General features: G+C 38.0%; 1 protein-coding gene across 1 annotated transcript in view; it reads right to left on the bottom strand.

The window, feature by feature from the left end:
* The window catches only part of TOM1L1 (target of myb1 like 1 membrane trafficking protein), a 158,885-nt gene extending 146,699 nt beyond the window's left edge, over positions 1-12,186 (bottom strand). Inside the window, exon 1 of the mRNA XM_074889209.1 lies at positions 11,927-12,186. The gene's annotated coding sequence lies outside the window, so the exon portion shown is untranslated. The remainder of the gene's footprint in view (positions 1-11,926) is intronic.
* Between the last annotated feature and the right edge of the window lie 2,098 nt (positions 12,187-14,284).

Raw genomic sequence — 14,284 nt, 5'->3', positions numbered from 1 at the left:
CGTTCGGTACCTCGAAAGTTATAAGACTACACAAAATTACAAAAGTCCTCCCAGCTGTAACTATGTATTTTTGGAGGGAAATGTGAACTTGGAAAAACAAAGAAAACCATAATTTCTGACATCTACCTGGAATACTCTCTAGATTTATTTCTTTAGGAACTGTTCATGAAACAACAGTGAAAGGAGACCTTTTCCCCTATGGTTAATTCTCCTTGGGGTTTTACTTACACACTCTGTCAGCAGCCAGAGTGGGTAAATTCTGCAAGAGGCTGGAGTTGAGAGCTGCTAGGCTTTCTTCAGCTTCATCTCATTTCCTGCCATGTTGTACACAGGAGGTGAGCGTGTATGGGCCAATGATTGCTTCCAGTAGTCCTAAAGCAATCCTTGTTCAAGTGAATGACCCCAGGCAACTTCCCATCACATCCCCAGTCAAGAAATAAATGCACACATGAAAAAGCATTGAAGAAAATTATTCAGCAGACTTACATAAACCATTTGATATTTGAAAATAATAATAGTAATAATAACAACAACAACAGCTCCTATGGCTCTGTCTCTAAGGGGAAAAAATGCTAGATTATTAAAAAAATCTCTTTTAAAATGAGACCACTGGATTAAATTTAAAAATATATGCTTCAGAAATCTTACAACTGACAAAAAATATTAATGTTATTACCAGTCAGTGCAAGTAATGGTGTCTTATCAAGGAAATTTGACTCACAGATCAACAGTGTGGAAAAAAAGAGGTTAATTCACTTCAAACAGATTAATATAATTTTTCAGGTTACCATTGTTGAGATATAAAGCCAGTTTGGGAGAATAAATTATAAATGGTTGAATATAAAAAAGATCCCAAATGAAAGGGAAAATGTGAATTACAGTGAGGGATATATTCCCTTTCCGATGTAACAAAATTTATGTGTGCAAATCCCATTAGCATCAATAGGAGCTACACATGAATACCTGGAATGCAAATTACTTCAAATTTCCCTACATAAACATGTTCATAGACTAGCTCTTGCAGCTTGTTTTGACGGTGAAACATAAACACTGACAAAAATATGGTTAAAAAAAAAATTTAGAAGCCACAGCTGCTCTTTGCTATAGCAAAAAGACTGGCCTGTGGCTTACATGCGCCCAGGAAACTTCGGAGACCTCAAGGGAATACTCAAGATATTCTTCCTTTGGCAGCACCAGAAAAATTCTCTCATTTCTTCCAAGCTCAACTTTGATTTTAGGAGTCTGACTAAGGACCGCTGCAATATAGGACTTAGATCAAGAAATAGGATCTTTTAAGGCATATGCGAGGCAAAAATTAATCATCAGATTACTGCAGAAAATCTTTGCAGCATCTTAATGAGTTTACATTGGTTGTTGGATTTCTCAAAGCAGTTGCTATGCTGTAGATCAAGCTTCCATGGAGTTAGGTTTGATCACACAAAAATCGAGAACAGATGTGGAAATCCAGACCACAACTGCAAATTAGAACTTCCATTCCAGTGCAAATAGAAGGAAACGTGTGTCAGATTAGAACAAAGCAGAATTTCAGATTTTCAGGTGAGCTGAAATTCTCAGGGATACAGTCCTAAGAGCACAGAAACATTTCACTGAAAGAGTAACAAAAGGGGACAATATATAGAAGTCCAAGTGGAAAGAGGTGAAATGTAATGACAAAGTTGAATCTACTAACTTACACATTTTTCCACCTATAATTTGGAAGAAGTTTATGTATCCCTGAGAAACACTTAAATTTTGATTAGTCTGTATTTTCTGACAGGACACGATTGTGTCAAGAGTTTTTACGCATGATAGTCATCACATTTTGAACATCTTGTGACAGTCATGGGAATGTTCCCTACAGACAGTGAGTCAATTCCCTCAGAACAACAAAAAGGAGGCAGAGACATTTTCACTAGAATTAGATAAGTCGAATGCATAGCAAACTTTCTGGGATTTCTGAAATTAAATTTTAATCCCAGAAATCCATTTAAAACCTCTTCTATTTCTAGGGTTTTAAAATACACTACTTTTATGAACAAGGATAGAACTTTATAGACAGGAAATATGGGATCCTCAATTGATACTCTTCAATATTTTATTTTTCATTAAAATGTATTTTAAATTATATGTGATCAAGCAAAAAATTTCAGTTGAGATTGATTTTTTCAACAGACAAGTATATTTAATTGCCTTTTGCCATGATCAATGTTGACTCAATTTGATTTTGCCAATAATTCATGAGCTTTCATGAATATGCATATACTTTTCTATACAGGTTGGCATTATTAAATTTTACTTTTCCCAAGAGCAGGGAAATTAATTGAATTGAATGAAAGGGGAATTAAGAAGAACAGGTGATAAACAAACAGAATCCTGTCACTTAAGCTGGTTTGGCACACATATCCCCTTCTTGCCCCAAGATTCACTCACTGCCAGGTCCCAGGTTACTGTTTACTCTGATGTCTTTTAGTTTTGTGAATGTCTTGATGAAAGCCTTTCCAGCCAACGCTAATGTGCAGCAATTTATGACAGCATTATCATTCAATTCTACTGTGTCAAAATGCCCTGACCCTCATCATTTTAAAATAATTTCTTTTTGCTTTCATCAGCTGAAGATCATCATAAGTTTGCAGCTCACTGGAAAGTAAAACACTGACTACACACTTTGTTTCCTTCAAAGAGAAAGCATATCTGTCATTTATGTCATAGAGTACTTGTCTCCAGAAACAAAACATTCTGTTCATGTAGGAAAACTGCCTGAAACCACAAAAGACTGATTTTTCTCCTAGAGCAACTCTGCCACATTTTATGCTAGCATCTGCTTTGGTTTACATGCAGCATATGCATTAAGGACCTGGTACGCCACGTCCAAATCATGTTGGAGGACCTCTGAAGCAATGGATGGGGACCTCATCCATTAAAAATTAGGACAAAAACCTGTGAACGGCCTCTGATTCACTTCAAGTGAGTCAATCATCCTCTGCCATGTCTGGGATTTCAGTCTGGACATCTGCTCTCAACGAAAGTTTAAGGCTCTAGATCCTACTCCCAAGCAGAGTACCAGGCTGTGAACACACCCAGCACACTCAGCTTGGCTTTCCTGGAAGCATTCAGCTATGTTCAGTCTCTGATCCGTGATTCTCAAAGAAATATTTTCAATAGGGAATGTCATTATGGAAATCAAATAGATTAATAAGAACACTCCCCACCCCCCAAACACCCAACCCTGAAATGTGTAAAAGATAAATGAAGTTACTTTCAAGTTTATGATATTGAAGAGCATTGGAGTTCATGTATTTCAGACACGTGGAAGGAGACAGCTCTGAGCACTGACAGCTTTTCAGGAAAGTGAATTGTATATTATGTGAATAAAGTAGGAAACTAATACTTGAGAAACAACAGCAAAACAAACAACAAACAAAAAATTAAGCTATCAAACTACAGTGAGAATACCAAACCAAAAGAGTACCCTATTCTGCACCCCTAGCTCTAGACCTGGCATGAGACCAAGAGTAGGCAAAGAGCAGTATCTAACGCAAAAGTGCTGTCTTCTATTCAGGGAAGTCAATAAGCTTAATAGAAGGAAAGTGAGAAGGAAATACCACATTTAAAAATCCAGTGCCTCACTTGGAAATATAACTCCCTGGTTTTCTTTTAAAATCTCCCCCATACATATGCAGTGCAATGAATTATATTGAAATGGATGAGCTCCTGTCATCTATTATTTGAAATGTGAGTTGAGGCTCACTTTAAATCCTTTCTCTGCCAGAGAACAGATAAAAAAAAGAGGACCCAATAGTTTCTACTCTGAAAGCCATTTCACCATAAATATATGTCTCCTGTTGACAATATATTGGATGAGCTTGTTTACAGATTCCTGTTCCTATGGTCTTAGATAGTCCCTAGCCTCTTAGCTATATTCTCATCACAATATGTATTTTGGGTAGTCATGTATAAGAAGAAAATTATGGTTTCAGAAATACTTGTACTCTTCCAAAATTAAGAAAAACTAAGAGAAAAGAGTGGATAGCACATGCCAAACTTGTAAGTGCAGAACTGTACTTCACAGGTGTCTATGCTAAATAGCACTGCTGTACAGACTGTGACCCGGACACTGCTTATTTTTGCAGGAGGACAAAAGTCACATTTTATGTATTTTTTTCAGTAAACTTGCTAATAAAAATAAAAGCCATTCATGGAGGACTAGACATGATAAGGAACTCAGAAAACAGCTAATTCTTATTTCTTCCTCCCCTTGTATGGGACAGGTGATACCTCCCAAACTTGTTCCCGGTGTCATCATTATCTTATTACTTTCTCTGCCATTTCAAACTTCAGATCACAGTGATGGTCATCTGTATAATAACCTTGAGAAACTGGTGCTTCCCTTTTACAAAGATATGAGCAGTGAAAGACTTGATAACTCAGAAATGTACTCACTGGCCATCAATCCACATTTTCATAATAACGATAAATACGTGATGTGTCCAACTGATGGATGGCTCAGTCACTGGCTGCTTCCTGTTTTTAGCATCACTATGACAAATAAATATGGATGTGCTGCGGGTAGGCTTGGTATTTGTGCTGTTTGTTTGGGTTTTTTGAAAAGAAATACTCAGTCTTCTCACAGATATTATCTGATAAAATTAACTTCAAGTGATATCCCTGAATAAAACAACCAAATAACCTAGCAACATTTTTTCTAGCAAAGCTAGAAAATTATCTTCCATGCCAGCAATCAGGATGAAGAAAACCATGTACGTTTCTGCCAATGAGGCATGCACATTTTGGTAGGAAACAAGGGAAATTATCTGCCTGAATTTTCAGAGCCCAAGAATTGTATTAAAATTAGAAGCTATATATTATAGATCACAGATCAGTGGGTGAAGCAATGGTTGTATACGAAACTGTATTAGAACAAGGATTAGTACCTGCAGTGCTGTGTTCAGCTCTGGGGCCCCCAGTGTAAGACAGACGTGGACCTGTTGGAGCGGGTCCAGAGGAGGCCACGAGGATGATGAGGGGGCTGGAGCACCTCCCCTGTGAGGACAGGCTGAGAGAGTTGGGGGTGTTCAACCTGGAGAAGAGAAGGCTCTGGGGAAACCTTAAGAGTGGCCTTCCAGTACTTAAAGGGGGCTACAGGAAAGGTGGGGAGGGACTCTTGATCAGGGTGTGTAGGGATAGGACAAGGGGTAATGGTTTTAAACTAAAAGAGGGTTGATTTAGATTAGATATAGGGAAGAAATTCTTCCCTGTGAGGGTGGTGAGGCACTGGCACAGGTTGCCCAGAGAAGCTGTGGCTGCCCCCTCCCTGGAAGGGTTCAAGGCCAGGTTGGACGGGGCTTTGGGCAACCTGGGCTAGTGGAAGGTGTCCCTGCCTATGGCAGAGGGGTTGGCACTAGATGATTTTTCAGGTCCCTTCCAACCCAAACCATTCTATGATTCTATGATTTTGCATCATAGAACATGAACAATTACAGCACATTAACAGATTGTGTTTTCATTTACATTTGAAGGATTATTATATATACACTTGTGTTCACATACACATATACATACACACATTAACTTCTAAATTAAACACCTTGTCTACTGTACAGTGGGCTAAATTATTGTTTTCCCTCTGAAAGCACAACATCTTATCAAAAGGCCATTATGCTTTGGAAGACCTTGGTCACTGGGAATTTTGATGCACACTGCTGTGCAGCATTTCAATCGTGAGGTTGAATAAAGGTTTAAAAAAAGCCCTAAATTTAGGAAATAATATCTAAATAACTTGAATGAAGTCATACCTCTAAATAGTGTATTTGTATGAAAATAGCTCCACAGAGTGCTAGCCGCAGAGCAGGATGTTGTTTTCCAAGGCTGTCAAACATAGATTAGAAGACTACTGCTACACCCAAAAGCTTAGAAGGAAAAGATTATCTCAAGCAATTGTCTGAACATCTTTCCAGAACTACTGCTTGAATCTGCAGTTCTCCCGCTGAATTTTGAGTTACTTGCAATTAGATCAGACATATTTCTACCACACATTTGCTTTAAAACACTGAATACATGTTGGGTTACAAATACGACTTGTTTCAACATATGTTAAACATTTCATATCTTTTTTAACATAAAACAAACAGCTACAGATATAATACCACTCTTATTTTTTGTGCCAGGTTTTAATTACATAGAACTGCAACTCAGAGCATTGCTCAGTCCAGTAAACACTATTAATAGCCGTGGATCATGTATATCATTCCTACAGTGCAATCTGAAACACTGGTATGTATAATTTCAGTATTATAATTATTCACTCTGGGCTCTTTAATAGACCTCTCTCAATATTGCTTTACTGATTCAAATCAACTGTAATTAATGTCTGTAAAGCGCTTGATCATGCAAGACATTATGTGAATGCCAGGGATTTTTCCTGCAATATAGTTTTAACAAATACTCCTACTATTCATTATTTATGAATCGTGAAAAGGTACGCGATACTTCAGACACCCAAAATGACAGATTTGCTGCCCTTCTATCCTGCATAACATAGAGGAATATAAAAGTAAGTGTATCGGTTTGTTTTTTGTCAGTTTATCTTGACATAGTATCAGCTCAAAGATTTGCATCATCAGAACAACTTGGTGGGTCTAAGGAGAATCTTAAAACTCTTTTGATTTGAGATCAGCTGTATTTTGATTCCAAGAACAGAGTCAGCCACTTGATACTTTAAAACATGTTTAAGGGCTTAGAATAAACAATTTTAAAAAACCCAGCTAATTGCAGTAGAAAATATGAGATTTGCTGCAGAGAATCATCTTTTATTTTTCCTAAGCCAGTAATTCTAGCATTTCTCAGAGGGAGTTTTTCTTCCTTTAGGTATGCAAATCAATTTTATACATATTACTAATTAGAATTAGAATGAATGTGCCTTTGGAAGAGATGTTGGCCTATTGCTCATTAACTGGAGGGTAAAGAAGCAGTCTTGTGATTTGCTTTCGATTCATCATGTTGCACTCTCAACCACACACCATCCACCGTACACGATACTTTCTGTGGGGTGCACAGCAGCAGTGTGAGCTTGGGGAGCAAATGCTGTTCCAATGCTGGGGAGGGGCTGAACTCTACACTGCTGTGGTAAATGTTGCAGATAGCTGCTGTTGGGGTTTTGGAGTGTAGATACATCAAGTATGACTCAGAAAATCTATTTTCAAAGAACTCAAGTCATCTTTTGGGGTCTGAGATATGCTTGCTTGTATAATTTATCTTCTACTGTTTTTTATAATTAGAGATTATAAAACTACCACTCTTGTTTTGTACCCTTGTCAAAAGACGTCTTTCTGCAGTATATTTTATTACAAGATATGCCCATAAGCCGGATTCTTTATAAGCACTTCAGGTGAATGGTAAGCATCCCGCTAAATAAAAAAAAAAAAACACCACACTAGAAGACAAACACTGAAAGAACATATTAAAGGAAAAGAATATGCATGGAAACAGTTGGCCAAAATCAAGAAGAGAGCCATGGCTACAGCTTCAAGAAGATTCAGGAGTTTCTTATGAGAAATTGTCAAGTTAAAGCACTCCAGCATAACCCTAGACGTGACTCAACAAACCAGGTGGAAATGCTTTAGGATTACTAGCCATTCAGAATCAGGAAAAGATATAATCTAGGAGAATGCAGTTCCACAGAACATGTCCCATAGTTAAATATATTAAAGGAAGAAAAAGATAATAATGAAAAGGTCTAGGAGCTATGGACCTGGTAGATTAATAAATGACAGGTTAGACATAACAGACAAGTGCAATCATAAAATAGTCTCATAAGAGGTCTTGTATCAGGTTGCACTCAGGCTAAGAATGTGTACTGCATGGCTTCAACTAAAAGACTGGAAATTATCATCAAACAACCCTTGCACACAAGGACCTAGCTCCAGTGCACGGCTTCAATTTTAGCTCTTTTCGGGTCCACATCTTACAATCGACATCTAAGATGATTCCAGTTCAGAGCCAGTAAAAATATCCCCTTGTTCCTGGGGCCGCCTTCAACTCCAGCTCTAAAATCTTAAACCCTCTCCAGAATCCCCAGCTCACCCCAACCCTAAGCCTCTCCCAAAGTCCACTGCTACAAGATCTTTCACATGCAGCCACTTTTAGACCATTTCTGAATCACCGAGTATCTGGTTTTCATTGTAAATACCTGCACCTGTGGTTTAAAAACAATCCCTTGATGAGCTGCAAACTGAGAAAAAAATTACCTTGTACAAAACCATTCAGGAAGAGAGTAAATCTCAAACTCCATTACATCAGCTTTTACAGTCACTTGATGGGAAAGGTACCCCTAGCTATGAATATTTTAGAGAGAAGCAGCTACGTCTTATCACCTCATCAAAATATACACACATAATTCTCTTCTATTACTGTTTTATAAAACAAAACTATGTTTGTATGTTACCAGATAGGAGTATTAATACCCTACTCTTTCACAAGACTTCTCAAAGCACTTTAGCAAGGCAGGCATTGTTGCAGTCATACTTCCAATGCAGAGCACAAAGTCATTTGCACATGGCACAGCTAGGAGCAGAGCCGGATCCTCATTCCTTCTTTATTTAGCTACTGCGCTCAACTGCCAATGCAAAGCATTCCTATAATGCATACTGTGACACTGGGAATATAGATATAAAGTTCTTATTGTAGCCATATTCCTTACCATTTATAATATGGATGGAGTTGATAGTGAATAGGATGGAATATTCTCTATCAATATTACTTCAGTTAAACAACCTTTGCTGGTTAGTAACAGTATATTATCATACCACTTCGCAGACCATCTATTAAGGAAACACAAAACTTTCTAGCCCTCACACTGACATCACATACTGAGCTGTTTGCTTGCCTTCAGGTGTTTGTTGAAGGGCTGTTTAGCATAATGAGAGCCAGCTACGCTTGCCATGAATTTCACAGCAACCTCCAAGAAAATCTATGGGGAAACTATTGGCTGAAGTTATGTGCAAAGCATAGTTCTGGCTGCACTTGTGTACATCGTGACTAGCAGACATCAGCATATTCAGGACCCACTCATGCAACACCCAACTGGTCACAGCAGCAGAAAGAGGCAGGAATAAACAGTTTGGTTGATTCAGTATTGGACAAGTAGTACCGGTCACTTAGCAACCTTCACTTCTTGGAGAGATACAGATGGTTAAACACCTGCAGCAGTCTTCAAATTGGGGACTAGATTTTTCTCTCACGCCAGTTTGACACTTCAAAAGCTTCTTCCATTTTACACAGCTTCTTATGTTACATCCTCACAAGAGGGAGGAGAGTCATCAATCAATTACTGTAAGCAAGGCTGGAGTAAGCCATTCAGTCTCAAGTGAATGAGTGAAAATGAATGTGAATCTTGGGCACAGAGTGTTTTCCTGGGGAAGGTTTTTGTTTTAACTTCCTCTTATGTAAATATGTTGCCAGGAAATATCAATCTGCATGCGTTTTATGCAATTCAGTATAGCAATCACCTTTAGGCAGCTAGAAAAAACAATATTAAAAAAAAGATAATCACTTGACTCTCCCTAGTTACGTTCATTTGACACATTACATTTTGATCATTAACAATATATCAGCATAGACATCTGCATTATATTCACTGCTTTTACTCCTCCTCTGTTAATTTCATACACAATATAAAAATCAGAGATTGAAGAACCACAAAGTACAGTGCTTTACTGCATACTACTGCATAAGTCATATACTTTGTCATGTTTATCACTTAGCAGTGGCTAGCAGAGACTTAGGTCTAATGGGCAGCTTATTAGCCCAGGTGAGCAGAGCTGTATTCCTAGTGCTGCCATTGACCTGGTGCATAAATTCAGGAATGACACTTTGCTTCTCTCTGCCTCTGGGTGGATCCACAGCTTAGGAACTGATGTGGCTGCTGTATTGAGGACATGGATATTGTGATGTACATGATTTGGTAACAGTGCTACTACTCCCATTTTGCAAAGGGGATACAAAGCTAATGAGCTCACATTCTTCTTTCCAGCAACACTAGATGTCATTCTCAAAACTGATGGCAAAAACAGACTGTGGGATTTCTTGACTCAATATTATTATCTGTGAGTCCAAAAGCTCATGAGGAGTTATAGAGAAATTAGACTTTTGAAAGAGTATCAATAATATCTAGGGTTGTAATTATAAATTCAAAACAAAAACACTCCTGTGCTTCAGGGAAAATTTCTAGAGCTTTTCCTACCTTTAAAGATGGAAGAAAATGTTCCCCTAGAGTTCCTTAGACTACAACTGCCTTTTGTTTGGGTTGCCTCTGAAGCCTGTGGTTTAAACCCTATCTGTGACAGCTATGGACTACATAGACACTGCACTGATCCAATACATTAACTCCCATGTTTCTGTTCTGAAAATACTATCAATTTTATATAAAACTTTCTGCTTTCCTCCTTCATCGTATTTACTGCATGAATGACCCAGCATACAAATTTAATCTCTCTTTTTTGAAAGACTGAAGACAGCATTCCAGCCAGATACTGATCTACTCAGGCTCTTTTATCTCTCTAATGGTCAATGCTGACATGTACTTAAGGAGGCTGAGAAAACAATGACAAAATAAACACCAGCTAAAGAAAAATCATTTCTGCCGTCAACTTAGATAGCTCAGGATTTCTGCACATTACCAAGTCCGCTATGACTAAGCTCTATTATGATCTACCCAGATACGATGACTTTGGTTGGCTGTGTAGTTTATTGCAATTCTAAATGTCACTATTGATTCAGACACTCACTAACATCTTTCTGCATGGACAGACATTATTTTAAGCGCTGCTTTGTTGTTATGCCTAATGTATTTGTGGGCAAGTTACCAGATGAACATGTGCTTGATTTTCAACCCTTATGTCAATTATATCCCAAAGTATATCTTCCTCAAGAAGGACACTCTTTCATTAGGAATATTGGTTATGTTTTACCAGCGTTGTTACGACATCAAGGTTTCAGTTTATGGGTGTTTTGGGGTTTTCTCCTTAACCATTTAATAATCATTTCTTTTAGCATTTTAAGGTGTTCCCCTGTGTGTGCACACAAGGATGTGATGCAACACCTGAAGATGCGTCACTGACAGCCTTACGGAAGCCATGTTAGTAAAAAGAAAAAAGTTGTGCTTTGTGATGTGGATTAAAAATCAACTCTGGATAAGCTTTATTCTTCCTATATAGTAAGATTCAGATAGAGAATTCTGGGGTCCTCTTAAACAAGTTATCGCTCTCCTAGTGTACCTTGTTTTACTGGTGGTCTATTTTTACAAAGGAATTATGGGCATTTCACATGGTAATGTTGTGATCAAGCATCTTAGGAACCAAGCACTTCAGACTTTAGTCATATAAACTAGATGCATGTTTACATGATTCAGGGAAAAGGCGGGGAAAAAAAGTTGAAGCTGACTGAAGAAGCTCCAGGACTTGACTTTACTTGCTGTATAAAAAGATGTTTCTTTTTAAAGCACTTAATAAAAACACTAAACTTTCATAAAGAAGTTATGCTGAACCATTTGTGATGACATACTAGGAAGTGATTTATCTTCCTGTATAGCTCTCTATACAGCCAGTACATGAAGGCATCTGTCAGGTTTGCTCTTAGGACAGAAACAGACTTCATGGTTTAGATGCCAAATTATATTTGACATTTAATTTATCATCTATGAAGCTGTAATATTTCACCTAAGCAGAAAAGGAAGAAAACATCAGGAAATTCCATTTGCCAAAGAGAAATGCCAACGCTCCTTGCTCTCGATAATCAGATATCTAAAGTAATAGATTATCAACCGTAACAAAGTACATCTAAACATGATGAATGTAATGGACTAGAGAAGATATTCTGTATACAGAACCTAAGGAATAATGCATATAACAAGAATGAGTGCCATGGTTCTTACCTGGTTTTCCTGATATGGTCTGGACAACAGGCAGTAGTACAGATAAGTGCTGGTCCCAAGGAACATAGAATTCAGAGCAAGACTTATTTCCAGCATCAGCAGACTTGGAACTGGTCCTGGACCAGGAGCAGGGGAGCATCCTGTATGGGATTTCTCATACAGCAGGGCAAGGAGCAAGTGGGGTCACAGACTTCATGCATAGTCACTGCACCTGAATCTCTTGCGAAACTTTGGAAGGCAAAGCTGGAGATGTTTCTGAGAACTTCATGTACTGCAAAGAAAACAAAAAAATATTTGTTATATTTATGAAATGGATTCCATGTTGCATTGCTTCCCATTCTTGATGGGTTGAGTTACTTTTTCTAAAAAAATTTTTATTCGGTCTCCTCAAGTTGTAACTCTTGAGAAGAAGCAGGGGTTGGACTAGATGACCTTTAAATGTCCCTTCCAACCCAAACTATTCTATGATTCTAAGCAGAAGAGCCACCTTTTCAACTTTTCTTGGATAATTATGTAGAAATTATAGTAGTTGCCAAACTTTTCCAAGCATGAACTTAACGCTCACCTTTCCAATTTTCTATTTTTGAGAACACAGAAATTCAGGAACTATAGAACTATTTTTTAGATACCACAAAATGCACATAAACTCAAAGCCTGCTCTGTCAGTGAACTCAGACACTTATTCATGATATCCATAGTGACAATGATGTGCAGTATTTGCATTTTTCTGTTTCCCAAATCTATTCCCCTTCCAGACACACATTGATGATTCTGTCCACAGGACCATTTCTGCAGTTCCATTCAGAGTCAGACAGGTAAAGATTCTCTTAGGGAACCCTATAATTCAATTCAACAAAACACCAGAGAAACATGTCAGGCAGAAAGGGAAGGGAGATGCTCTCAGGTAGACATATTTCATTTTGCGAGTATATACTGTTCACCAATCCTCTGCAAAGAGCAGATGCAAACTCCTCTCGGAAAGAGTCAGGAAATAAATATGGACTATACCAATGCCTTGTTCCATATTTATAGTTGCCAAAGTGATTTGGATATTCTGAGCTATCCAAGTGAAGATTTCATTAATGGAGAAGATAGAACTATTCTTACAGAGTATATTAAAATTAATTAGCCTTCAAGAGTAGAAAACTATGAGCAACAAGATTCAGAGACAAGTAAATTAACAATGGATCTCATTAAAAAGAAGCTGTGTTTAGACTAGAATGCTGTATTACTTTGGAGTAAATCAAAGCTTTCAAAATGACCATTTTTTTTAGCTGCAGAAATTAAGGGGAAAGCATTGCCACTTGATCCTCCAGATGTTCATGCAGATTCTGGAGTTCTAGAAGACTGCTTAGGGGGGAATTACCTTCAACTGACTTTCAAGCTTTACCTTATTTACAGGCAGAGCACCTACAGATGTAGTCATCACAAGAGAAAAATGCAATAATTTCAAAGGCTAGCCACAGCCTGCAGTAAGAGTGCCCTGCTGCCAGAGAAGTTGGGAAACAGCTATTTTCCAGGTAAAAGATGCACAGAGTCTGCATCAAGTTGCTGCTGTACACATAGAGACCTTGTTGACTTTAACACTCCTCTACAAGGGGACATCACCATCCAAGTATAGCTTGTTTACACATTGCCAGTGGTCAGCAGATTTTTTTTCTTGTTTGTGGTTTAATAGTTTAAGTTTCAGACTAAGTCTCATTAATTGGGGGGGTGGGGCACACAGGTTGTGGCAAAACTTCGAAAAATCCTTCTGTAGATCACTGATAGCAACTTATGGCCAACTGCAAATACCGATGCACTACTTCACATGTATGCACGTGCATACCTTAATTATTTTGCTACTTTAAGCTAGACAAGTAATAGAAAATTAAAATCAATCAAAGAATTTATAGCAGAAATCCAGTACACTTATGAAGGCCCCAGTCCTGTAACACAAACACAGGCTTAACCTTCATCTCAGGACAGGGAAGCTAAGAACTTGCCAATGAATCATTATAGCCTCATCAACACGTGGACTTGCAAAAGCATTGATCATATGGCGTAAGGTATAATTTACCCAACTCTGTCCAGACAGATTTTGGTGAACAGGCATCTTCCCTCATAGCTATGAGTGGACTGAAAATAAATGGTCACAAATAACCCCCCAAACAACCTTGATTCTCTGTTAGTAGCTCCAGTCTGAGAGCAAAAGTCCCCAGTCATTTTGTGCCTAATTTGATATTTTTTTCAGAGGGATGCTTCACGTATGTGAAACTTTACTGTGAATCCTAAATTTTGTTGTTGCATAAGGATTAGACTCTGGTGTCAGTGTAAGTGGTGCTGCGGGTGAGCACTGAATGACCTTCAGAAATGCTT

This window comes from Strix uralensis, chromosome 19, assembly GCF_047716275.1.
Source record: "Strix uralensis isolate ZFMK-TIS-50842 chromosome 19, bStrUra1, whole genome shotgun sequence".
Taxonomy (NCBI): domain Eukaryota; kingdom Metazoa; phylum Chordata; class Aves; order Strigiformes; family Strigidae; genus Strix; species Strix uralensis.
This window is presented reverse-complemented; position numbering and strand designations above follow the sequence as displayed.